This window comes from Rattus norvegicus, chromosome 13, assembly GCF_036323735.1.
Source record: "Rattus norvegicus strain BN/NHsdMcwi chromosome 13, GRCr8, whole genome shotgun sequence".
NCBI classification, from domain to species: Eukaryota; Metazoa; Chordata; class Mammalia; order Rodentia; family Muridae; genus Rattus; species Rattus norvegicus.
Genome location: NC_086031.1, coordinates 47979181 through 48007120, shown reverse-complemented (window position 1 = coordinate 48007120; position 27940 = coordinate 47979181). Strand labels below are relative to the sequence as shown.

The window sequence follows — 27940 nt, the reverse complement described above, 5'->3', positions numbered from 1 at the left end:
TTCCCAGCAACCACATGGTGGCTCACAATCATCTGTAATGGGATCTGATGCCCTCTTCTGGTGTGTCTGAAGACAGCTGTAGTGTCCCCATGTACATAACTAAATCTTTAAAAAATAACCCAAAGTGAGTTTCTGCCTTTGACTACAAGGCAAGATGAGTCATACCTCACGTGACTTGTAGAGGTCTCTCTGTGCCTGTTTCTCCCATGTAGTCTGTCTTCATTCCCCACTGGGCTCTCCTTATTCCCGTTGTTGCTCCTCCATCCATGGTGGCGCCCCAGCCTCCTGGTCTCCCTGTCTGTTCTGTTCTATTGCGGCTGTCATGCAACATATTCCCCAGCACAGCCCCTTTCTTTGCTCCCAACATACATTTCACAGAACAGATGGTATAAACTGACTAATACTCTAATACCTTTCTCTTACAGAAGTCAGCTCCTAAAGATATTTATTTGTTTTTTGTTTGTTTGTTTGTTTGTTTTTATAGTGGGGTTTCTTTGTGTAGCCCTGGCAGTCCTGAGACCAGGCTGGTCACGAACTCAGAGATCTGTCCCTCCTCTGCTTCTTGAGTGCTGGGATTAAAGGCCTATGCCAGCAATGCTCAGCACTGTTAAAGGTATTTTTGAGTTAGACAGTTTTGATATGTTCCCACATATTGACCACTTCCAGCAATTTCTTCTATGTAAATCCAAGTTTCTAGCTGTTTGTGATGGCTTGTATATGCTTGGCCTAGGGAGTGGCATGATCGGAAGGTATGGCCCATTTGGAGTAGGTGTGTCACTGTGAGTGTGGGATTTAATCAATCCTCATCCTAGCTGCCTAGAGGTCAGTATTCTGCTAGCAGCCTTCAGATGAAGATGTAGAACTCTCAGCTCCTCCTGCACCGTGCCTGCCTGGTGCTGCCATGTTCCTGCCTTGATGATACTGGACTGAACCTCTGAACCTGTAAGCCACAATTAAATGTTGTCCTTTATAAGACTTGCTTTGATCATGGTGCCTGTTCACAGCAGTAAAACCCTAAGACACCGGTGTTATCTTTCTTTTGTTCAAATAAATTCTTTTAATTTATTTTCTGATCTGTTTTTAGACAGTATTGTGTCACACAGCTCATGTTGACCTCAAATCACTATATAGCTCAGGCTGGCCTCCCATTTGAAGTGATCCTCCTGCCTCAGCCTTTAGAGTACTGGGTTGGTCCACCATGCCTTTTTTTTTTCTGGTCTTCTAGAGGTTTTTTTCTCAGTGTTTTAAGATTTTCTTTTTCTGGTTAGCGTTAAGATTTGAAGGCTGACAAGATGGTTCAGCAGGTAAAAGCACTTGCTTTGCTGTGCAAATCTGGTGACCTTAGTCCAAGCCCTAGAGAAGGGAGGAGAAAATGTACTTCCTGAGTTGTCCTCTGACCCCTAAACCCGCGACACCTCTATTTACATGCGCATGCGCATAAGCACACACACAATAATAATAACAACAATAGCAACAACAACAAAGTTGGACTGTGACACACCTGGACGCAGCTTTCCTCCTGTTCCTTTCACTTTGCTGTGTACACTCAGCTTCTTGGATATCTGTAGCTTTCATCAAATTCAAAGTTTTGGTCATCTTAAACAAAACCAACCAACCAACCAAACAACAACAACAACAAGCCCATCTTTGCTGCCTACCATTTTCTGGGATCCTGATTTCATATTTATTAGTTTGATATTTTCCATCAACTTCCTGACACCTTGTGGGTTTGGGGTTGTGTGTATAAACGTTTGTGTGTAAGGCGTGTAAGTGTGTGAATATGTAGAGATCGAGTCGAGTTGGACTTTCTTCCCCAATCCATCTCTGCCTTCTTTGAGGCACAGGATCTCTCACTGCGCCCGGAACATGCTGACTTGCATAGACGGGTTGGCCAGCAGGCCCCAGGGACCTTCCTGTCTCTGACTTCCTAGTGTTGAGATTCTAACTGTGAGCCACCTCTTGTTTGCATACCAACCTCTAAACTGAGTCATCTGCTCTGCCCCAGACCTTTTCTTGGTGATACAATTTGAATGGTTTCTATTGGTGTGTTTCCAAGCTCAGTGGTCTTTTCTTCTAGCAGGGTTGTCCAACATGCGTGCTCTAGGGGCTGCGTACAGCCTGTATGATTGAGGAGAGTTGTGAATTCAGCCCAACGCAAAGCTGTGAACTTGCTTAAAACGTTGTGAAGATTAATTCTAACTCGGCCACACAGTCCTTGACTGTAAACTTTATAAATGGCAGTGTTGTGTCACAGTGCCTGTGCTGCCTAGTTTTATGTCAACGTAACACCAGCTAGAGTCATTTTGGAAAAGGGAAGCTACCTCAGTTGAGAAAATGCCTCCTCAGGATTCACCTGTGGTGAAGCCTGGGGTGCATACTTTTGATTGACAAGTGATGTGGGAGGGACCAGCTCACTGTGGATGGTCCCACCACCCCACCCCCGGCTGGTGGTCCTGGATGCTATAAAAAAAGAAGGCGGAGAAAGCCATAGCAGCAAGCCAGGAAAGTAAGCGGCAGTCCTCCGAAGCTTATGCTTTAGTCCAGCCTTCGGGCTCCTGCCTCGAGTTCCTTCCTCGACTTCCGTCCGTGGTGGACTGTAATACGAAAGTGCCAACTGGAATACACCCTTCCCGCCCATGTGCTTTTGATCACGATGTTTCATCACAGCAGTAGAAACCCTGACTAAGACAATGTCGAAGGCTGAAGATGCCTGTAAGAGCTTCTAATCTGTTATTTTCCTTCAGTATGGTTTTGGAATCTAGAAGTCAGATCAGGGGAATGTGGTAGCCTGTGCCTGTACTCTCTGCACTTGAAAGTGTTATCATCATGGATTTGAGGCCATCCTGGGCTACACAGCAAGATCTGCTCACAACAACAACCAAAACAAGCAGATAGAAATAACCAACCAAGCCAGCCACTAAACAAAACTCCATAGAGTAAGTTAGGCTCTCTTTCCCACGCTCTCCTTACCGAGCATGTGCATTCCTGTCCTGTCCTCACCTTGGGCATAGAGAGTATGTTTATCCTCATGTGTTTTGTGTACTTACTTCTAACATCTATGCCATGTTTTGGTCTGTTTATTGGTCTCCTACAAGGTTCTATTTTCCTGCTTCTTCACCTGTCTAAATTTCAACTGATTGCTAAATGTGGCTTCAAAGGCCACTGATGTCCAGACATTTTGCTCATTTTCCGACTCCTTCCTTTATGCTGTCCGTCCCACTCCACCACCAGTCCAGCACCCAGCATTCCCTCTTCTTATTCATTTGTGGTTATTCTTTCCTTTCTCCAGTATCCTCTTCCCTCAACTGTTGCCAGGAGCTGCTCCCTTACTCCTTTTGAATCTTGGTTCAAATGTCACCAAGAGTTTAAAGAGGTTTTTTTTTTTTAATCACTGATCTCTGTTACATTCATTTCTAAATATTTATAACTATTTGTCAGCCTCGTGACTGACTGTTACATTCCTCTGACATCACTGTAAAAACTACTTGTGGTCAGCTGCATAATAAAAATCACCGAAACAAGCTGGGTGTGGCGGCAAAGTTCTGTAACACTAGCCAGACTGGATTAAAGATTCCCTTATCAACAGCGTCAACAAAACACTATTTTTAAGACATTGCTTAAACTTGAATGGCTATCGGAGGATAGTGACCCATAGATGGACTCTAGCAGGTAAGGAACAAAAACTATTTGCCAGGGTATTGGGAGAACCAAAAGCCTCAAGAACGGCCAGTGCTGGCTGTCGGATGGAGGTGTCAGGATGCAAGGGGTCAAGACATCCTCTCACCATCTCTGGGGCTTTGCTCAAGAAACTTTTCATCCTTTCCAGCTCAGCCCTATTTATCTCTCTATCTGAATCTTTAAAAAAATTATTTATCTTATGTATGTCTGTGTGTGCTATGTGCGTGCCTAGTGCCCATGGAGGCCAGAAGAGGGCATCGGATCCCCTGGAACTAGAGTTACAGACGGTTGTGAGCCACCATGTAGAGTGAACCCACCTATGGAAGAGTGGCCAGTGCTCTTTACTGCTGAGCCATCTCTCCAGTCCCGTATTCACAGATCTTATTGTATATGCTTCAGGTACACCACAGACTGTCGTGGGAAACACAATCTCTCTGTTTCATTGGCTAGCTTTATTGCTAAGAATTTTATTTCTAACTGTTAGAGACTTATTTAATTAATTTCATGCGTATGAATGTTTTGCCCATATGCGTGCATGTGTGCCACCTGCATGCCCAGTGCCCTCGGAAGTCAGAAGACAGAGAAGGTGCTGGATGCCCTGGAACTGGAGTTACAAATGTTTGTGAGTTGCCATGCGAATCAAACTTGGGTCGTCTATAATTGCAACAAGTGCTCTAAACTGCTGAGCCATCTCTCTAGACCCAGGAATTTTATTTTTAAGTCACCACAAATAGAATTGTTGCTTTCTAGATCGTCACTTGTATACAAAAATGCTAGGTCATCATTTGTACATACAAAAGTGTACAGACTTTTATGTTGTTGGCATTGCATCCTGTGATTAAAGATTTTTATTTTGCATTTGGTTTTTGGGGTGCGATGGGGGAGGGGAGGGGAGAACGCCACAGTGTGTGTGGAGGTCAGAGGGTGACTAATGGGGTCTGTTCTCTCTTTCCACTTTGTGGTTCCAGGGTCGAGCTCAGGCTGCTGGGTTTCACCCACTGAGTCAACTTGCTGGTCCCATGCACTACAGCTTTATGGAATTTATTTATATTAATTCTAACAAGTGCATGTATGTGTGCGTGCGTGTACATGTGCATGAGAGAGAGAGACACCTGGGATGCCAAGAGAGCAGCTTCTCTTATAAGCCGGGGTCCCAGGAGATGGCTGAGCACTCTGCAGAGGTCCTTGCTGTAAGAGCACTCCCTCCCTGACATTCTCTAACCAATCACTCATAGGAAGAGCCAAGAAGGTTAAAGGCCAGGAGTGCCGACGGACAATGGGGGGCAGGGCAGGCCTGTGGAAGGTAGTGTTTGGGAGATCTTCAGACCCCCCCAACCCCTACCTCCCCACTCCCGCCAAATAACAGTACTTTCTGCAGTAAGATAAAGGAGGAAGCAGGTAAAGATGGTGGAGGAGGAAATGGATCACTTAAAGCTTCTGACTTTGGGCAGGACCAGAAATTCCTTCTTGGGAGCCACACACTCAAAACAGAAAGTCTCTCCCCTCCTCTCCAGCTTCTTTTGGTAGGATCAGAACTGAGCTCAGACTCACCACCACTTAGAAAACGTGGGATCTCGATATAATGCAGGCTCCGTTAGGTAGGTAGGTAACTTGTTCTCATTCTGTCTTTTGCTAAGGCATCACCAGAGTGGAAAACACTTTACTAAAGAGAATGATTCATTCTGCCAACCCCCTTTCTTAAATCCCACCCCGATAGCACCAATCTGTAGTGAGTTGGCTCCATAAGCAGTTCAGGTCCCACCCCATGGTCATCTACAGCAAAAGAAGATGGATGCTAAGGTTAGCATCCTTCCCTCCCTGCTTTAACTCCTGCATCTACTGGTGAGGTCTAGCAAAGCCTAGAGACAACAGTGCTGGATCCCTGCCTGACATCCAACAGCTGCTTCTCCTCCTCCGATTCTGGAGACACATCTGGCCCGCAAGACTGGTAGTCTGGTGTGCTTCTGTTCACTCCTAATTCCTTTTGTCAAAGTCCTTGGGTTTTTGCCAGATCAGAAGCCCTCACCCGTCTTTCATCTCAGTGCCTGTGGTGGAAGGACTGACAGCCACCCCTTCCTACAAATGCTGTCTGTTTGGTTTTTCGCAAATTGGGAAGGGCCCAGTCCAACCCAGCACATCTAACTCTGTCTTCAGTTTTTGGCAGGTTGATCTCATAGTAGAAGCAGTTCTGTGGCTTCCACTGCCCTTCTGAAGAATGTCCTTGGCTGCTAGGAGACTGAACGTTCTCCTCCTTTACCAGAGACTCTGAGACAAACAAACACACAAACAAAAAACCAACCAACAACAACAACAAAAACGCCACAAAATGGTGTAGATTCCTTTCTTCCTAATTGCTTGCTCTAGTTTTGTTTCAGAAAGAGGGTTGGTCAGCCTCATTTTGTGTTGTGGAAACTGACCTCTGGGCCTTGTACATGCTAGGCAAAGGCTGTGTCACTGAGGTGTACCCGTCTAAAGACAGGCTCTTACTGTGGACCCCAAGCTAGCCTTGATCTTGTGGTTCTCCTGATTTGGCCTTCTGACAGCTAGGATTACAGAGATAGGCCACTTGGCTTTTATTTTAAAGTAAGTACCAATTGTCTGTCCCAAAGAGTGCCTGGCCTCCTCTTGATCAGTGCTGGGGTTTGATAAGAGTCCAGAAAATGAGGGACACTTAATTATTCTGAGCACACATCAGGACAACCATTTTTGAGGCAGGATTTCTTTGTGTAGCTCTGGACGTCCTGAAACTGTAGGCCAGGCTAGCCTCAAACTCAGAGATCCACTTGCCTTTGCTTCCCAGATGCTGGGATCAAAGGTGTTTGTCACCGCATCCCGCATGACCCATACTCTTGCCTTCACTTCCTCCTTCACAGAGCTCAAGGTATGTCTTGGTCTTTATGGATCCATTAACTTTGAGGATTCAGGATTGGGCCAAAGGAGGTTACACTTGAGCCCATGAATTAAGACTCCTTTTGGGCCCATCTCAAGGATTCTCAGGCACAGACAGGGCTGGAATTAAAATGGGGCTAGATCTGAACAGGAAAGGAAAATTGCTTTCTTTTCCTTCCTCCCTGCCCCTTCATCTTCCCCTCCCTCCCTTCCTCCGCTTCTCTCTCCCTCCCTTCCTTCCAGGAGCATCTCACTACCCTAGCTCAGGCTGCCCTTGTCTGCCTTGTCCTTCTGAGTGCTGGGACTGCAAGTGCGAGCCACTACGGCTGGCTGAAAGTAACTTTGCAGATCACTATGTTGCACTCTCTTTTTTTAAGATTTACTTTGAATTACAGAGTATATGTTTATGTAGGGCCATGTGGCGGTTTGAATGAGGGTAACCTCCATAGGCTCATAGACTTGCATGCTTGGTCCCACTTACTGGAACTATTGGGGAAGGGTAGGAGATGGTGGCCTTGTTGGGGGAGGTGTGTCTTTGAAGTTTCTCAGCTACTGCCCCAAGGCCAGGCCTGCTGTCTGTTGCCATGCTCCCCACCATGCAGGCTAAGGACAATAACTCTGTGAGACTGTAAGCCCCAATAAACGCTCCTCTGTAAGTCGCCTTGGTCTTCACAGCAATAGAAAAGTATGTTCGCGTGTGAGTACACATACCCGGGGAGGCCAGAAGGCAGTGGAGAGCTTCCAGACATGGATGCTGGAAACAGAACCTGTGTTCTCTGCAGTATACAGTCTTAACCTTTGAGCCATCTCTCCAGACACTTCCCTCCATTTTCTGTCTGTCTGTCTGTTTTTGATTTGTTGGCACACGGTCTCACTGTCTATCTCTGCCTGACCTGAGATTGGATAGCTGGAACAGCATCTCCAAGAACGCTTTACTTAAGCCACCTCATATAAAGACTGAAGGCCACAGACCACTTGATTCAGACTTGAGGACTCTGTAGTGGAGAAATTGATATTTTTAAGTTTCATACTCAATTACATTCTAAAGGAAAAGTAAATGAAAAAGAAAAACCTGAGTAATCAGAGATTTTCACTTTGGCAGCAGAACCAAGAGAATACTCACCACCTCCCATTATTATTTTAGAAAAGTACTTCATAACGTAAAGCTATAAAAGACGTTTTTCTTTGTGTTTCAAGACGGGGTTTCTCTGTGTAGCCCTGGCTCTCATGTAACTTGTTCTGTAGACCAGGCTGGCCTCAAACACAGAGACCTGGCTGCCTCTGCCTCCCGAGTGCTGGGACCACGGCTGGGCAGGTGCAGTCTTTTTATAGTATCTGAATGCAGAAGGTGAGACTAAGTTCTAATCTCTCATCCTGTACCCAAGTCCATTCCAGATGGGCCGATGACCTCAATGTCAGGCCTGAAGCTCTGAAGCGGCTAAAGGTCACAGTAGGAAGCACATTCAAGGTAAGGGCACGGGTGAGGACTTTCTGAATGGCACCCAGGAAATACAGCCAGCAGCTGACAAGCAGAACCTCATGATATTAGAAAGCTTCTTCGTCATAAAGGAAATTGCTAATCCAATCAAGAGTGGCCTGCAGGATGGGAGACAGTCAGTGCCAGCTAGTCCTCTGACAGAGGATCACTACCTAGAATACGCCAAACATCCAGAAAGTGAACGACCCTATTAAAATGGCTCATGGAACTGAACAGAGAGTTCTCAAAAGAAACAAAACAGCTAATAAATACTGCTTTCAAAAAGCATTCACCATCCTTAGGCACAGAAAAAAAATGCAAAAGGACACTACCCTCAGATCTCATCTTACTACAGAAAGAATGGCTGCTATGAGGAAAACAGAGAACTATACAGGCCGGTGAGGATGCGGGGAGAGGGGAGCCCTTACTCACTGTTGATGGGCATGGAGACTGGTGAAGCCCTGTGGACAGCATTGTGCAGGTTTCCAAAAGGCTACAAGCAGAACTGCTGTGTGATGTAGCTACAGTACTCCTGGGCATATACACCAAAGATTCTAACTCCTACAATGGCGTAATTGTGTTTCCCTGTCCGCTGTGATGCTAATCACAGCACAGATGAAAGGGAACCAGCCCAGGTGTCCATATAGTTGAATGGATAACAGAAATGTGGTGTACACGCAGCCTGGAATTTTATCCATTGGTAAAGGAGAAGGAAGCTGTATTATTTAGAAAAGTGGATTGACCTGGAAAATACTATACTGAGTGAAGTGACCCAACCTCAGAAAGACCATATGTTCTTCCCCGAATGTGGATCCTAGCTACACATTTTTAGAGTATCGCACTTAACTTTGAGTCCTGATAAAGACCAGAAGACAGGGCTGGAGAGATTGCTCAGTGGTTAAGGGCACTAACTGATCTTCCAAAGGGCCTGAGTTCAAATCCCAGCAAGCACATGGTGGCTCACAACCATCTGTAATGAGATCTGATGGTGTGTTTGAAGACAGTTAATAAATCTTAAAAAAAAAAAAAAAAGGACCGGAAGACAAGGGCTCAGTAGAGTGGATGAGGTTTCAGGGAGGGAAGCAGTGGGGCACATTTGACCTAAGAGTGGAGGAGGACAGTGACCTTGGAAAGGTGTAGCTGCTTGTATTACAAATGCTAATTATTTCCCCCCCCAAAACTGCATGTAGCTCCCGGGAACCTGCCCCCCCCATTGTTCTGATTGGTAAATAAAGATGTCAACAGCCAATAGCTGGGGAGGACAGATGGAGGCGGGATTTTAGGATTCCTGGGTTTGGGACCTGGAGGATAAGGGGGAAGAAGAGAGATCCACAATGCTGGGAGAGTGTGGAGGGGAGGGGAGAGCCATGCCTGGGCAGGACAGAGAGGCATGGCTGCCATGTGAAGGAGCTGGGAAAGTGGTGCAGTCCACATGGCTGCCCAACTGGGTCCAGTGCAGCCAAAATGGAACATAGAATTAGTAGGTACTTGGAGTTAACTGCATGAGGTCAGGCAGTGGCCCAGCTATTGTTGCTTAAGGTATATTAAAAGATAAAGGCTGTGTGTGTGTGTGTCTTTCATTCGGGAACAGAGACCATTGGGGCGGGTAGCAAGACCCCACGCTGGGATTAATTAATATTTAATGTGACAGAACGGTGGCTGGCTTTGTCAACTTCACAAGCTAGGGTCATTTTGGGAGAGGAACCCTCAACTGAGACAGTGTCCCTTCCAACGTGGCTGTGGGCAAACCTTGGTACATTTTCTTGGTTGATGACTGATGTGGGAGACCTTAGCTTACCATGGGCAGTGCCATTCCTGGGCTAGTGTTTCGGGGTGCTGTAGGAAAACGGGCTGGGAAAGCTGTGAGGAGTAAGCCAGTAGTCAGCATGCCTCTCTGACTTCTGCTTCCAGATTCCTGCCCTAACTCCCCTCAGTGATAGACAGTTACCTGGAAGTGTGAGGTGAAATAAACTCCTCCCCGGGTTGCTTTTGGCCATGCTGTCTTATCACAGCAATAGAAGCCTAAGACAGAAGGTCTAAGCATAGAGTGGACAGAAGGATAAAGGAGAAGTGGGAGGAGGAGCTGGTAGCCAATATTAAGGACATATGAAAAGGTCATATGGAACCCTATTCTAGTTTATAAGGGTATTGACATATAATGTTTGGACAAGGTACTGTCCATGGGCGGATAATGTTCCTCTCAGAAACCACGAGTTATTAAAGGGAAATCCCAGTGTCAGGTGTGGGACTCCTCCCTAAGAGTTGTTGGTCAAGGAAGTCCCAGAGGCCCACAGGACAATACCTGGATTGCCATTGGTCTTGGTTGCCCACCTGAGCCTGTTAAAACCCTATTGCTGAAGACAACACACATGACCATAGCTCACAAAGAGATCAAGTTGGAGCTGAGCTGAAAGATTCCTCCCCACTGGCTAGCTTCCACTGGGTAAGAGGTTTTATGCAGGGATCTAGGGAAGAAAAATCTTCCAACAGTCTAACCAGTCATGAATCCTACAAGCTACAATGATGACTGGGAAAGATGTGCCCTCTAGTACAATAGTGGCATGACTATTAAAGGGGTGACTAACCACTTGTAGTGACCAAAGCATGTAGGGAACGCATGCTTTGTTCTGGTTAAGAACCTGTGGCTGGCAAAGTCAAAGGTCCCAGCGGGTACCTACTAATATTGTTTTGCTAAGTGGTCATGTTGTCAAGCTGCCTCCTAAATATGTATATTTATACTAATAGGTTACTACTGTGCAGATTTCTTCAAAGAAGCTTCTTACTGGGACAGAGAGCAATTAATACAGGTCATAACTGTTGAAATTACTGCGTATAAATGAAGACTGGGGTGCTAGCTATCTTTCAAGGCTCAAGAATCAGCAAGGATGAGGAGAAGAAAAGACTGTGAGAGTCAGAGGAAGGGGAGACGGGCAGCATAGATGTCCTCTGGACATGATGTAGACCTGTACATGATTAAGATTGGTGGGGGGGGGGTTGCATAAGGCTCCCTCCTTCCCTGAGGGATTGTTGGCAGTTAAAGGGTGTTGGGAAGGTGTCATTTTCTTCAGTAGTGTAGCCCCTTGTTCCAGTAAATAATCTTCTACCCACATACAGACCCCCCCCCAAAAAAAAGCTAATTAAACTCAGTGAGTCACATATAAAATGGAGACATGAACCATTTTTTATGAAAGAATAAAATTTGGCAATTGACTAGAGGTGGGCAGCAGTCAGTGTAGAAGTGAGTGTGTGAGTGTGTGTGTGTATGTGTGTGTGTGTGTGTGTGTGTGTGTGTGTGTGTGTGTGTGTGTGTGTGTAGGGGTGTGCAGCTGGCACTTGAATGGGCTCAAAATCAGTTTACCACCAGAGTCTGGCATGGCAACTCTTCCTTCTCCTTTCCTTAACCCCAGCAAAAATGCACACAGGAGTAAGTCACAGCCGGAGGCGGGAAGTGAAGGCATCCCTATGTGGACCAGGAGTAGCAATGAACTGCATGACTCTTCTCCCCTCGGGCTAGCCATAGAGCGATGCCCTGTGCCTCAGAGTCCTGCCCCCTTTCGGTCTGCCACAGAGCCTACCTCAAGTGTGGAGACAATCAGATGGAGGGACACCTCCCAGGCATCAGGTACCAGAGAGGCTAGGACTGAGGCGATGTTCCACTGTCTGACACATTTGTGCCGCCATGATTTGTAATTCACCCTCTGTTTTCTTAAGCTCCATCTTGGTGAGAACCACAGAAGGCATTGTTCTTAGATGGGGACAGAATTCATGCTACCTTGACTTTAACTAAAAAAGTAGAGAATCAATATTGGATAAGAAATATCTGTTGGACAGTGTAACCAGAATAAAAAATGAGCACTTCGGCTCTCTCTCCTCCAGAACCTATTGCAGTAGAGCCCATTTAAAGGAACCATTAACCCATCTCTAGGAACCTTAAGGTCACTATGGCCACTGCTGACACAATATCATGTATACATGTAGTGTATCACACAGTATTTCAGTAACTTCCTAAGCCACTCTGATACCCATGGTCCACAGTCTTGGACAAACAATCCCCACGTGTGACTCCTGTGCATATCTTTCAGGTCCACCAACGGGCCCTGCCAGATGCCTCCTGACCCTCTCCTGGCTCTAAGCTTTGCTCTGCACTACTCCTGTGGGAAGCCTCGTTCTGAAAATCTGCACCAATGGCTACCCTGTCTGCTTCAGCCTGAACTAAATAAAACTAACCAGAAAGCCAAAGCTGGGCCCTTGGCAGGAGGGTTACCCGTTCTTTTTCACCTCAGCTCCTTTATGTGTCATGCACTGAAGTAGGTGCTGAGGACACAAGGCAGACCCGGCCCCTGGCTCCTCTCAGGACCTTCTCCTCTGATCTCTTAGTGCTCCCAGGCTAATGCTGTCCAACATAGAGTAGGTTTTAGCCCAAGGACAAGGGGTCTGGACAAAGTGGAGGAAACTGGGACTCAGCCCCAGAGAAGAACCCACTACTGCCTTCTGGACTCCAAGTTCGCTCCACCCTGGCATCGCCTCTGAAGCCTCCAGACCTCCTCCCAGCATCCCAGCATCCGGTGTTACTGTTGGCTCCACTGCCTGCCTGCGGCCAGGGATTGAAGGCGCTCTTATTCCAAACGAGGCCAGTCAGCTAAATTTCCAAAGCAAAGATTGTTCCATTTCTTCTCCTCTTTCCTCCTTTGCTCAAAGAACACACTCATTTTGTAGAAATGGGGCAGGCAATTCATATTCTAAGGGTTAAAGTCTTCATGGGGCACAGCAGGAGCTCAGGTGCTGGGATGGAGGGAGGGGGCAACAGAAAGGGCTTTCAATGCCGGGGAAGACAAATCAGAAGCACTAATCTTTACTCATCCCTGTATTCATCCGATTTCTCCACCTCCCTTCTCGTTCCTCCTCTATTCCCCTCCCTCTACCTCCTGTTCTTTCATTCATCCGTCAGTTCACCCACTCATGCATACATGCGTCAAAGCACACACGTTTCCTCAACAGGTATCTATTTAATGTCTGCGCTGAGCCCTCTGCTGCACCGTAAGAAACTCGAGGAGGCTCCGTAGTCTCAGGTATGGCAAGTGGAGCAGACAATGACAGGTCTAGGGAGGAACTACGAATGGCCAAGTATCGCTGGTAAATCTCCAGGCGGACATTCACTGTGGAAGGCTCCTGGGATGAGGTTATCACTACTGTTTCCTCCTCATGCCCTAGATGGAAAGTCTATGGTCTGCCTGCAGAAACTGACCTGTGTCCCAGACTGAGCGCTTGCTGTAGGACCATCAATTAATCTCCTTTAAAAATATTTACTAATTAAATGCTTTTTACGCTAAAAAAAATTTACTATTGTGTATTTATTGAGGTATTTTTGGAGGGCTTTCAGAAGCAAAATGGACTAGAAAATATAGAGAATTCCCCAAAAATACCTTGCCCCTTTCTGAACTAACCACACCGGTGCCCTTTTCATTGCCCATTTGCAGAGGAGACTACTTACTGCGCATGTACTATGGGCCAGGACAGGTACATCATGGCCTCCAGCCTCTATTTTAGCGCCACAAAAGCAGTAGAGATTCTTGTCCTAAATATCCTCTGTGTTCTGTCTTAAGTCTTTTTGTCTAAATTTTTTTTCTTTGAAATGGAAAAAAATAATGACTGTCTCCCAGGGGGAGGGTTCATGACGATAAAATAAGGTTGCATACTTCGCTCCAGGCATGGACTAATTCATATTCTCTTCCGGTGAAAAACCAACGGGCCTCATTCTAGGGCTTTGACTATACTGTGTGCTCTGGGAGGAAAGAGAAAACTAGGGGTGTGAGGGGGTGCGTGTTTTCAAGAGCATCAGGGGTACAGTGCTAAATCAGGCCTGGGTGCCAGGTGACCTGGGGAGCAGAAGTATGAAGGCTTCAGAGACCCACCAGATTTCCACAGAGTTGTTCCCTATTCCTGAACCAACCCATGCAAGTGTATCCCGGCAGTCCTCTGGCTGCTCTTGGCAAGGGCTCAGAGAGCTTGCATGAGTCACATCCACGTGGCTGCTGAAGAGGGGGGACAGCCTATGCCCAGACTGGGCCACACTGGCTTGGAGAAACTGTTCCTGAAAGTCCCTGGCAGGGAGCAGGCTGCTATGAGGCTGTTAACCTGTCATGCAAACCTACCGGTAAACAATCTGCGATGAGAATCCCAGATGCTCATACATTCTGGAGCCCCAGCCACTCTTCCAGGTCTAGGTGGGAGCCAGCTTAAGGGAGCCCCGCCTAGGAGCAGAGACAGAGCGGCAGGTCCCTCAGCCGGCCAGCACCGAGACAGGGTGTTTCCTCAGAGTATCAGACAGGCCGTGTTACATGGGAAGGAGGAAGCCTGAGGGGTACCCATGGCACACACAGATCTCCTCTCACTGGGGGGTCTGTGTGTGCCGTCTAGACCAAGTAATCCAGCCATACCGTGGTGCCAGAGACATGGGCGAGCCACGTGGTGCACTCATGCTAGCACCTCAGTCAGGTCTGCTACTAGGCTGTGGGCTTGGGGGAGTGCCGAGTGCTCGCTGTAGATTCACAGGATTTATTGACTTGTGGCGAGGAGTCTTGAGGAGCCAGAGGACAAAATGGGGCACATCTGGTGACCTGATTTTTTTGTTTTCATGCTCTTCGTTAAGGGCTTTGGCTGTTCTTGGGGCTGGAGGAAGAGGACGGGGAAAACAGGCAGGGGCAGGAGAGAGGGCAGATGGGGGCAGGGAGTGCGGAGAGGAACGGGGCTGGCTTGGTCCCGAGAAAGCCTCTGCTCCTAGATTGGGAAGAGCTTCAGTGAGGAAGCCGCATGGACACCCTCAGCCGCACATATGTGTAACAAGGACCCAACATGAGATCTATGCAGATTCTCACGGAAACACGGGCAACACAGATACGTATAGCCGAAATACCGCTGTCAGCTATGCAATGAACGCCCCAAGTCACTGCCATGGGGACCTTTGTAGTGTAATACCTTTCAAGACTAGAGGGTCCTACTGACCTCTAAGATCTAAACGAATGTGTCCAGAAGTATTATAAGCAAATCTAAGTCTTCATTTCCAGTTCCTAGCACTCTTAGAGGGCGCCCTCGCGTTAGAGGAACAATTTGGGCCCAGCTCACCCCACTACTCCTGGTAGGCGACCTGTACCATGAAGGTCTCCTTCATCCAGACAGAGAACACAGTAGAAAATCCCACAGGCTTCTGTGATGTGGCAAGCTTTGCAAGTTACTTACACAACAGCAAACAAAAAAACCACTAACAAGAATAACAAGAAGTTATTTCTGGTCTTAGTTTCAAAAACCCACCAGAAGTTTTCGGAGCTCAGGACGAGACTTCCCATATTATTCAGAAAGTCCTTCCCCTCTCCTCCGTGTCTCTCTTAGGGATAAAACCCAAATTCCTCTCATTTCTTAGGTGGAGCAATTTAGCCCTCTTCATCCTCTGCTGCCACGCTTGGCTCCTGAGCTTGCTTTGCTGAGCCAAACCCCACAGGGAGTTCCGAAAACAGCCTCTGTGGCTTACTGATTAAGTTTCTAGGACAGAGGCCATCTGCCTTCCCCATATTCATCTATTAGAAACCCTCTATGTCTTTTTCAGGCTGAGTACACACATGCAGATACACACGTGTCCACAAAAACACAGAACCCTGTGTACTTCCCCGCATAGGTTAGACAGAATTTTCGCAGCTCTCCCAGTCTACGCTAAGCCCCTTCTCCCATACACACACCAATCCTTGCCTTCAGAGCTCCCGGCAATCCTCTAACCAAGAACTTGTTCATCTATTAAGTCAACATTACTGAAAGACCGCCACATGCCGGGTGTTCTTATCCACTAGCACAAGACCGTGAACCCAGGAGTTCTGAACGTGGGTAGAGGGTTAGAGAGGTAAGCACGCGTGTTTGACCCAATGAGGTGAGATCCGTGAGCCTGGGAGAGAACATGGAGGACAATTGACCCTGTTTACAGGATAGAGGGAGGGTTGAAGGCTGAACACTTCCTTACAGAAGTATAACTGCGGGCTTTCCCACCCGTGCCTAAGTTCTCGGAAATAACCACTTTGAGACTCAACTATTTTATATTTATGAGTCAATGCTTAGATCATAAGCTTAGGCCTGTTGCCTGACTAACTCATAACTTAATTATCCCATTTATTCCATTCTAAGTCCCACCACGTGGCTGGTTACCTGGTCCTCGGTTTCACGTGACGGCCATCTTACTCTGCGTCCTGGCGCCTCTCCCATGCCTGACTCAATCCCAGAATTCCTCTCTCTCTCTCTCTCTCTCTGCTGGATGTCCCACCTTCCAATCCTGCCTCAGCTCATTGGCCATAGGCTTTTTGTTGACAGGTGATGCGTCCATACAGCACATAAAAGATTCTCTCTACGTAGAAGAGTGGCGGTGCAGGGGGACCACATCTAACCTCCCGCTTCAGGATTTCACCAGGCAGTGAACAAGACAGGCTTTTCTTGGAAAAGAGAATGGTAGACCCCGCTAAGTTCAGATGGAATCTCATAGTCAAATAAAGGTGTCTACGGAGGTGACACTTAACTGGAGACCTGAAAGAGTAAGGGTTAGAGAGGTGACATAAAATGAGGCTGGGAAAGCAGGCAGTATTTAGCCATATTACACATACACACACACACACACACACACACACACACACACACACACGCACGCACACACACTCACATACACACGTACTCTCTAGCACAGTGGCGTGTAGAGTCAGGGAGACTTTCTGCAAAGTAAAACCTGGTGCTGTTATCTAACCCTGTAACCCTAAAGAGCTTTGGGGTGAAGATGATTGGACCAGCACATAACTGGGCCGGGAAGACCTCGTACACCCAGTCAGTTAGTACAGGAGAGAGATCACATAGGCATGTAGATCGGTTGGTGTACAACCTGCCTAACAGGTAGAAGGCCCTGGGTTCGATCCCTAGCGTTGCATAGAACAAGTGTGTTGGACGATACCTGTGATCCTAGTATTTGGGCAGTGGAGGTAGAAGGGTCATAAATTCGAGGTCATTCCAGGCAAGTTTGAGAACAGCCTGGGATACAGGAGGCTGTGCCTTAACCAGCAACAACAATTAAACAAACCCAAACGAAAGGAACACAAGAAAAGGCTGACAGAACCATACTCTTGGGGCTACCTTAGTCTTAAATAGCCACACCATGGCCAACCCAGGTCCCTGTATCAGCATGGATGTCACTGCATCAGACAGACACAGCCGTCCATCAATGTGAGCCACCTACAGCTGGTATTGGTATGGTATTCTCATGCTGTGACAGGGTACATGACAGAAGTTAAGGAAGGAAGAGCTCATGATTTACAGTCTAAGGGTGCAGTTCACTGCCTCAGCAGGAAGGACACTGCGACCAGAGTATGAGGGACCTGGCCTCACTGCAGTCACAGTTACGAAACAAAGAGATGAATGATTTCTTGTACTTCCCTGGGTTCCCATTCATTCCATCCAGGACCCCAGCCCATGGTCCAGTCAACAGCATTCAGGGTGGGTCCTTCCTCTTCAGTGAGCCTTTCTGGAAATACCGGCATAGACACACCCAAAGGTGTGTTTCCTCGGTAGCTCTACGTCCAGCCAAACTGATAATGAGGATTCACTATCACAGGCAGAGTGGCTAGCCCAGGGCAATGAAAAGAAGGACCGGATGACACCCAGGAGTGACACCTTATCTTGGCGAAGTTAAGAACATACTATTTTAATTGATTATTTAGGAATCCCACATCATGTACCCTGATCTTGCTTACCTCCCAGTCTCCTAAATCCATTCCCCTCCTCTGTGACATCCCCTTACTCCCCCCCCCCAAGTAAAGAAAGAAAAGAAGAAAGAGAGGAAGAGGAAGAAGAAAAAGAAGAGGAGGAGGAGGAAGAGGAAAAGGAGGAGGAGGAAGGGGAGGAGGAGGAAACCAAGTTCATTTTGTGTGGTCTGTGTACCCGCTGGATCATGGTCAAACTCCCAGTAGCCAGCCTCCCAAGAGAAGCTGAGTCCTTCTCCACCTGTCACCCTGCCAGAAGCCACCAACTATGAAAGCTATACCTCAGCGTCCCCAACACAATTTTTTTTAAAGTTCCTCTTGATGGCTTCCTATCTAGACTTTCACTTTTGGGGGATCATGGAGTAGAGGTAGGGGTTGTTACAGAGGCCTTCTATGTTCCTCTTAACTATACATCTGCAGTCATGGATGCCGCTGCAAGAGTAGCTTCCTTGCTCTTCACGGGCAATGGGAGCATGGGTTCTAGGTTTCCCCATGGTTTCCAGCAACAGCACTAACCACAAATACCCACTTGGTCTCCAGTATCAGCCAGGGACCGCTCCCTGGTCTCTGTGACAGGTGTGGCCTGTGGACATCCATGTCATCCTTTGCCGAAGCATGGACCACTGACCAGCATGGTCTCTGAGAGAAGCATGGACCATGGAGGTCTTTCAAGGAAGTCCAATCCAGTAAACATACCATTCTTCCTTCATCTCGACCATCCCTCCTGCCGCTGTCCAGAGCCAGGGTGAGCAAGCTCCAGGCTGTTTCACACCATTCTGCCTACTGGGTACTGACCTGCTGCTCTGTAAACTGGAGCCTTTTCTCACACCTGTCACAGCGGCCGGCCGTGTGTTCAGCTCATGTACCACTCCACAGTCTTTTCTGCCTCTCATCATGTGTCCGTTCACTGTAGAGGCATGTACTGCTGAAGTGTGTCTCACAGTGTACCTTTTTGTCCAAATGGATTTACATGCACGTATTCATTACAAAGAGTTATTGGTCTGGATCAAGGCTACTGTTATCCCATCCATCCATACTGAACCCTCCACTGAGACTCCTCTCAGTTAGCCTGCCATTGCCCAAAGTCATGGAGATCCTGCCACTCTGGTCCTGCAGGATGAGCCCCTTCACATGCTCCAGCAGCACATACGTTGCAGTAAATCTCCAACCAAATACGCCCATGCGAAGAAAACACAACTCGATTGATAGGAATACAAGCTGGCGCCTAGATTGGGCAGATCTGCTACACTACTCTATTCCTCAGTCATGAGCTCCCTTATAACTTACGATTTCTCCAGGCCACGTGCTTCAGCTCCATCTTCCTTCCACCTCCTCCTCTCCCGTGGACCCTCCGCCCCCTCAACTCTTCTGCTCTACCTTCCCTTCCCCTGCCCAATCACCGGCTCTCGCCTTTATGTTACGAGTTAAAATGGGGAGAAGGTTCTGGTGAAGTCACCTGAGTCCTGAGTCTGTGACTAGGCAGCCCTTCTTGGGGCAGCGGAATTAGCATCAACATACAAACAACTCCAGGGCAAACCACAACACACTAGATGGACAAGATGTTGGGGTGGACCAACTCAAACTACTGGATCTGCGTCTGGGTGGTAGCTAATGTTGGTGGGCCTGGGCCTCCATTCTCAAGCCCCTATCCTGCCTATATTGGCATTAGAATGAGACTGATGAGGGGCAGGGCCAGCCCTCCCACATTCACCCTGCCCTGCAAGGGGGCCTGTCTTGTCATTTGAATGCCAGATGACTCTGAGCTGAGTCTCACTGTGGTATTTTGGCCTAAAAGGGACAATGGAACCCTGCCAATTTGAACAGATTGGAGCTCAAGTGGTTAGTTATTTTAAATTAGCTGGTTATACAAGTATCGCTTTTACGCTAAAAGACGGGAAGTCATGGAGAGCACTTGGGAGAGGAAATATCAGCATAGGAATTATGATTGCAAATGAATTAAAGGACAAAATGTGACTAAATCCAGAGAGACTAATTAAGGGGCTGTATTAGCCAGAAGCTCTTGTAGAAACAAGTGAGAAAAACTCATAATAGCTTAGAAGTTGTCGTGACATTTATTGTTAACTCACAGGAATGAAAAAACAAGGTTATCATTGAAGGTACTTGGACTACTCAGTGACGCCATTAGACCCCAGGCTTGTTCCACCGTCTGCTTCTCCACCCTCTACTCATGGGAAGTTTGTGCTGATTGTTCCCTCTCAGTGGCAGGTGCGTACCTCAGTTCCAGGCATAATAATCTTTTTTTTTTTTTGGTTCTTTTTTTTTCAGAGCTGGGGACCGAACCCAGGGCCTTGCGCTTCCTAGGTAAGCGCTCTACCACTGAGCTAAATCCCCAGCCCCCAGGCATAATAATCTTATTCAGAGCAGGGAGAAAAAAAGAAAACAAAAATTTCCCAGAAGCCCATCGTAGGCAGCTCTATGTACTTTATTGGTCAAAACTAGGCGGTGTTTCCCTTCTAACTGCAAGCAAGGCTGGAAAACTGGATGTGTGTCACAGAAGAATGGGGCCAGGCACACAGCTGGCCTGAAACACAGCGAAGATGTGATAGATCAAAAGAGACATTCTGGGGGCTGGGGATTTAGCTCAGTGGTAGAGCGCTTGCCTAGGAAGCGCAAGGCCCTGGGTTCGGTCCCCAGCTCCGAAAAAAAAAAGAACAAAAAAAAAAAAAAAAAAAAAAGAGACATTCTGCTGGGTGTGAAAATACCGACCCATGGTCACAGAAGTAGGAGATGGCGGCCCAGGATGCAAGAAGTGGAGGTTATAGAGCTCGGTAACAGGAAGTGGAGGATGTGGGAGCAGAGAAGTCAAGGATAGCAGGTGGTCTTTAGCCTGGGCAGTTGATGGGTTAGGGCACATTTACAAAGATGGGGGTTTGCCAAACGACAACAAAACAAAAAATAAGCAAACCCCACAGGAATGGGGAAGACGGAGGACATGTTTTAGAACTCAGGTGTCTGTATGGTGTCGATGTGGAGTCCAGGTGTCTACACGTACCCAGGTAGTAGCACCAAGTATGGAGGTAGATGATGGCCTAGAAATGCAGGGTAAGAACTGGAGCATCATGGGAGTAACTAGCTGTGTGAGTTTACTAAAGAGGATGCGTGCACAGGGTGCATCACTTGGACAAGCTTGGAGAGAGACAGCACATGCTCTTGAGGCTACGTTAGACACGAGAGCATGCCATGCTCAGATGTCCCACCTCCCCAGCTCCCTTGTTCTTCCTTCCATTCTGGTAAACATCATTTCACTGTATCTTCAGATAATCTTTTGGAGCAAGTCTATTATTGCCCCTATTAGAGATGAAAAAACTGGAGCCTTGTTGCTCCAGTTTTTTTTTTTTTTTTTTTTTTTTGGTTCTTTTTTTCGGAGCTGGGGACCGAACCCAGGGCCTTGCGCTTCCTAGGTAAGCGCTCTACCACTGAGCTAAATCCCCAGCCCCGCTCCAGTTTTAAAAAGCTTTTTCCCACCCTAGTGCTGGCACCGTAGGGCCACACCGCATCTGTGGGATATTTTCATCTCAGTCAACAAAGTGTCTCACCGGCTAAGCTCCATCCCATATCACACTGCTGATGGCTACTCTCTGAGCCCCGCAACATCCTCTCTACCCATCTAGTTCCCAAGGCAGGCTTCACCATGCCAGGCATACACATCCCAATTCCGTGGCAGCTCCAGTGTGTCCCGCCACCACACCCTCTTTTGAACTCAATTAAGTCACCACATGAAAGAACACACCACACAATAACCTCTGACCCAATTGATAAGATATAATTGCCCATCTAAACAGCACACAATCCTGTACAATCTATCCCATATGAATAGTCATAACAACCTGTAAATGTGCAGAGAGAAATCTCAACATCCACTGCCATGTTCTCTCGGCTGCTCCGTCCTTCTAATTAAAAGAAAACACAAAACCTTTTCTTTCAAATATAAGTTCAGCACAATTTTTATTTTGTAATTTAAACGCATAAAATACACCTAACACCCAGTCCAACGTTTTATTAGTTAAAGAGAACATTTAGTAATCCATTCCAGCTTAAGAAAGGCTTAAAATCTATGTTATGTCCTGGTTAGCTTATATACTATCTGATAACTATCTAATTAAATATGTCTTCTCAAAGTTAAACAGCTTGAGTAGGCTAGGAGACTATAGTCAGTCTTCAACCCTGACAGAAATCTGAGAATGACCAAATATCTATAAACATAGGACGCCTAACACGGTTTCCAGAACTGAGAGGTTGTGGAGACAAATCTCCACTAGCACAGTCCTCTGTTAGCAACATGTGGGCACAAATCTTCAGCCGTCTAGCCTAGGGTCAACTGACAGACTCTAGAAATGCAGAAATCTTGAAGGGCTGATAATTCTGGCTCAGCAAAGATTACCAGTCAACTATTCTGCATAAAGTGTCTGCTTTTGGACAGTATTAGTCTGTAGGTGAAATAGGCAGCTTCTGCCCAGTGACTGCCTAGCCACAAAGTATTACCTCACCTAAAGGTAGAGATGCTCAATTTCTTTGTTAAATCTACCAAAGGGGAACTGTGAGGAGCAGATATGTCTCAACAAAAGATAAATAACTTTAAATGTTATATTTTGCGGATTTCTGATGTTTTTGAAAACCATCTGTCTATATAAGGTAATGTGGACTGTTGTCCATTAACTATTCTCAGCTATTACTGACGAGAATATTTTAAAAACACTCTAATGGTGAACTAGGAGCCACGGATTTGTTATCTGGCCACTAATTCCTATGTTTAATCAACTCAGAAGCTTGTCAATAGAAGGAATGGGACCAAACCTTGTACTTTTAAATTTTTGTAACAAGTAAGTTCTATACCAAAGTAAAGATATGATTTTTAGCTTAGTTACCAAATGAGTTTATGTCTGTACAACTCAATCTAGCTAATTCCTCCCTGTTAAATTATAACCATTTCAAAATTCCTCATAAAAACAACCTTAGAATAACCACCTTCAGCCCCCCAAAAGTCCAGGGAATCAGGGCAATGACTCGTCTATAACTTCTTCAAGTTGTACGTGGCATTGAGATATGTTTGGGTGGTAGGGGATATGAAAAGTGTAAATGTTGTAGCCTGATGTGTGGACTGGACCCAGCTGAAACTCCTTGAGATCAGGAATCCAAGCAGGAACATTCTGCAAAATATAATTCTCAAGACAAAAGTTTAGAATCAAGATAATCTTTTTGATTCTCTTGAATTTAGTTCTTCAGGCAGTCTCCCTCTATCAAATCTAATCAGTATAACTCTGGGAGGTGTCCAAAGCCTGATCACCCTTTTTAAAAACACAAAGACAAAACCTTTCTCCAAAAATTCCGTGTTCCGGGGCTGGGGATTTAGCTCAGTGGTAGAGCGCTTACCTAGGAAGCGCAAGGCCCTGGGTTCGGTCCCCAGCTCCGGAAAAAAGAACCAAAAAAAAAAAAAAAAAAAATCCGTGTTCCTTAGTCTGTAGCCAGAAAAGCTTGTATCTTGCAATCTCTCCCAGAGGAATAACATTAATTTTTCTACTATCTTTAAGAAATTAAACCAAACATAGATTAAATCCTTTTCCAAACAACTTTTGTTAAAGAAACATACAGCTTCTAATCTCTAACTCTCTGAGCTGCTAGTCTTTCTTTGTTTAAGAGGTTATAACCATAAAACTCAAAATCGCACACATTATGAATATTAAAACAATTTTAAAAAAAGAAAGTAAACTAAACAATAGTGTATGAGCCTGTCTAGACTTCTCTAATTTGTCATAACAGGAAATTAATCTAAAATTCCCATGGAGCCCACATTAAAAAAACCTGAGCTTCCTGTTGTAAATATCAAAAATAACCACACACCCTCACTAGCCGGCATCATTGAGCCACGTGGCCTTTAGCGGGGTAATTCATAAAACAAATTAAACACATTCTATCAATTCCAATACCAGTAAGAAGTCAGCAACTTATCAAACCAGGACTTTAGCCTAAACTACATCGATCTGTCACAATGTCTACCCAGAGCCTCAGATTTTTATTTATTAATAACTTCCGTAATAAAGGTCTGTACACACTCTGTCTGGTGTACAGACGTCTGTTTTTAATAACTTTATTAATTTGTAGATATCAGAACTCTCTACTTGGAGTCAGTGAATAATTGTCCCTAAGTTCGGAACTGTGGGTGAAAATCCCCACCTCATTCCGGTAATTTCTGTACTCGCTTCTTCTAAAAACAAACTTAATCGCCTTCCAATAACACCTGTCATTAAGAAGCAGGCAGCTTGTCTAACTCGGATTTAAACCCAAAATTCCCGTGGAGCCCATGTTAGAAAGAATATGAGACTTCCAAGGACTAAGCCACTACCTAAAGACTATACATGGACTGACCCTGGACTCTGACCTCATAGGTAGCAATGAATATCCTAGAAAGAGCACCAGTGGTAGGGGAAGCCCTGGGTCCTGCTAAGACTGAACCCCTAGTGAACTAGACTGTTGGGGGGAGGGCGGCAATGGGGGGAGGGTTGGGAGGGGAACACCCATAAGGAAGGGGAGGGGGGAGGGGGATGTTTGCCCGGAAACCGGGAAAGGGAGTAACACTCGAAATGTATATAAGAAATACTCAAGTTAATAAAAAAAAAAAAAAAGAATATGAGAATCCTGTAAGACTTAATAGAGCATTAATTTTTCTACTATCTTTAAGCAATTAAACCAAACATAGATTAAATCCTTTTCCAAACAACTTTTGTTAAAGAAACATGCAGCGTCTAAACTCTGCCAGTTTTTCCTTGTTTAAGGTTCCCGCCCTTGAGACATCATGTGACTCAACATGGCGCTGGCCCCTTCTTACTTAGAAAATAAAACTTTGTATCTAACTCTTAGGCTGATAATCTTAATTTACTAGTGGTTTCTTGCCCTGTTGTGGTATAATTTTAAAAAAGGTTTCTTTTTTCCCACCCTAGTGCTGGCACCGTAGGGCCACGCTGCATCCGTGGGATATTTTCATCTCAGTCAACAAAGTGTCTCACCGGCTAAGCTCCATCCCATATCACACTGCTGATGGCTACTCTCTGAGCCCGGCAGCAATCTCTCTACCCATCTAGTTCCCAAGGCAGGCTTCACCATGCCAGGCATACGCATCCCAATTCCATGGCAGGCTCAGTGTCCCGCCGCCACACACTCTCTTGAACTCAATTAAGTTGCCACATGAAAGAACACACCACACAATAACCTCTGATCCATTGATAGGATATAATTGCCCATCTAAACAGCACAAAATCCTGTACAGTCTATGCCGTATGAAGTCATAACAACCTGTAAATGTGCAGAGAGAAATCTCAACGTCCACTGCCATGGCTGCCATGCTTTCTCAGCCTCTCCCTCCCTCTTGCTCTGGTCTCCTCCTCTCTAAAACTTCTCTCCCGCCCATCCTTCCTTCTCATCCAATGACAGGCCTCGTTCTATCCTGTACCTGCCTTCACCGGCATAACAACCTACAGAGCCTAAATGCGATCGGCCCTCTCTCTAGAGAGGACCAGCAGTTTGAGAGGCCAGGCACAAGCCTTTGAACATCCCAACTTTTGTTCTGTGACCACAGGCAGGGAGGGCTCTCCAGGAAACTGTAAGCTTCCTTCTTCCTACTTTCTTGGGGCGACTCATGGATGGTCAGTAGGAACTAAATGCTGTTTTACTTCCTGACAATTTTCTATCAGTCACTCGACTTACCACTCTTCAGTGAGTTGATTTTTGAAGACGGGAATGGTTTAGAGAAGGAAGAAGGAAGGAAATAGCTTTCTTAGGTGACATCATTGATACCAGGGCTGATAGACACAACGTTAAGCATAAGTCAGAGTGCTGTTCCTCACACAGATCTGGGGACCCTCTCGCCTGGCAGTTGTGGATTTATAGATGGGAGTTGACACTGGGGTTCAGTAGAGGTATGTAGCAGAAGAGTGGGTGCTGATTTAGCAGAACTGGAGAAGGTTCCATTTAGGAAGGAGTAAGGAAACCAGGAAAACTCACACAGGCACATGGGGTTGCCAAGAAGACAGGAGGCTAGCATCTGCTGATTCAGTCTCAGCCCGAGGCCTGCTGAGGTCAGCTGTGTGGTCTCTCGGGGCCATCTCTTCTGGGGATGAAGTTATTAGAATTATAGTTGGTGGCTGACTGGCAGACAGGGACAACAAGACATCTTTAGTACAACAGGAATGTGACGTCTGGGTACCAACAAACTGGCTTTTCCAAGGGACATGAGGAATTTAAGAGCAGGAAAGAGACATGGTCTGTAAGGGCTCAGGACCACATCTTGAAAGGTTTTATTCATCAAGTTTAATATATAAGGTTATTTATTTCTCTGTGGGGATGCGGTGCTGATAAAACCCTAGCCAAAGGCAAAGATTAATTTACCTTCTGCAATCTTACACATGTGAGAATTTTATTAAGTCTTTGAGAATACTGAGAGTACCTCTTAGGCTTTCTTTGATTATTTGTGAGAACTCAGAAAGACCAAGATGAACTCTTCAAAATGGTTTGTGATCCTTGAGGGTCATTCTCCTTTTTCCAGGTGCTGGAGCCCTGAACCATGACCGGGTTCTCCATCCTGTTCTAGCTGATGGAGTCTCTATGAAAGCCACCCTGGGGATGCCCAGATGGCTGCCTTGCTTGTCTGCCAGCCCCCCGAGAGGCAGCCTTTCATTCCCACCTACCTCCCATCTTCATCCTAACCCTTCACCTCGGTTAGCTGCTATGAGACCTTCTGACCCTCTGGCCAGAAAACCTGTCCCTCAGCCCAAGGGATAATAAGTTCGTGTCTTTTTCCTCAAGTAACTCTGCTTACTAATGAGGAGAGATGAGCAGAGACTCAACTCACTCACCAAATGCTGGGGAGGTGGTGAACAAGTATGGCCTTGGGGATGCCAAAGGTCAGGGAATGCAGGAGAGGAAGTAGTGGTGGAATTCTACCTGAAGGGCCAAGAGAGAAACCAGGGAGCGTTCTGAGAACAGTCTGCAAGGAAGATAAGGCAGGCACGGGGAGGGGCAGGGCCTGCAGCCCCTGAACAGTTCACTTGTGTGGTTCTACTTAATGCATTCTTCTCTCTGCCTTCCGTATATATTTATATAAATATATTTATTGAGCACCATTTTGGTGCCAGGTAACTTACAAGAGAGTGGGAACAAACATGACTCCCACGTGCTTGACTTGAAGGAGCTCATAGGTTGGTGGAAGATGAATGCACACTAGCACACTAGACCTTGTCCTTCGATGAAGTTCCCTCAAAGTTAAATTCCCCACCCCCATCCCATGACATCAGGCCTAAGAGCAGCCTGAGCAAGTCTCACCCAGGCCTCTTCAGCCTGGCAGCTGTTCTAGCTCCCTGCCTGAAGCTAATTCATTCGGTGTTTTCTCCATCTGTTCTGGATGCAGTGGGGATTTCCTGCCTAAGCCTGGAGACTACACCAGATGACCTCGTCCACTATAGGAGAACGAGGCTCTGAGGAGGTCCGTGAACTCACCCTTCCTGTTTTCTGGTCTTCTTAGGACAGATGGAGAGGATGAGCTTGCTCCTTCCAGGGAGAGGATAGCACAGTTCTCCTGTGTGCCTCACCCTCGCCGCCCTGCAGGAAAATAGGTCTGGGTAAACTCAGGGGTTTGAGGGTAGCTGTCTAAAGACAGCTACAGTGTACTTAGAAATAATAAACAAATGAATGCTTTTTTTAAAAAAAAAAAAGGAGGCTCAAGTCTAGCTCCTCCCGTCTTCTGATCCTTAAACAGTGTTTCCATCCTCTTGGTTGTAAGCAGGCTAACTTACCAGCCACCTGACCACCTAACCAGTCACACCATAGACTATTCAAGGAGCCATGAGAGAAAAGAAAAAAGACATTCTGGCCTTGTCTCTTTTTTGTTCTCATATCCGAATACAAAACAAGACAAAAGGACTGTTTCTGGTTGACCAGACCTGTGTCGCACCATCATTCCCCATCTCAGACTACGGTTATTTAGCTTTGAGAACTACTGTTCTACTACTCTACTCTGCTAACTCCAGGCCCAGATACGTGCTGTTTCTCCTGGCCATGTGCTTATGGTCCATCTCCCCTCGTGGTAGCTTCCTCTCTCTACTTTCTT

At 46.4% G+C, this 27940-nt stretch overlaps 2 long non-coding RNA genes across 2 annotated transcripts; one reads left to right on the top strand and one right to left on the bottom strand.

Annotated features, from left to right (window-relative positions):
- Positions 1-1033: 1033 nt before the first annotated feature.
- Positions 1034-16500, bottom strand: LOC134481558 (uncharacterized). The gene is made up of 2 exons (XR_010057197.1): positions 16232-16500; positions 1034-1353 (listed from the first exon to the last, which is right to left on the bottom strand). It is a non-coding gene; the product is annotated as an uncharacterized LOC134481558 (long non-coding RNA).
- On the top strand, positions 11522-27545 carry LOC134481559 (uncharacterized). Its single transcript, XR_010057198.1, has 3 exons — positions 11522-15932; positions 19913-20049; positions 27242-27545. It is a non-coding gene; the product is annotated as an uncharacterized LOC134481559 (long non-coding RNA).
- The last annotated feature ends 395 nt before the right edge of the window (positions 27546-27940 follow it).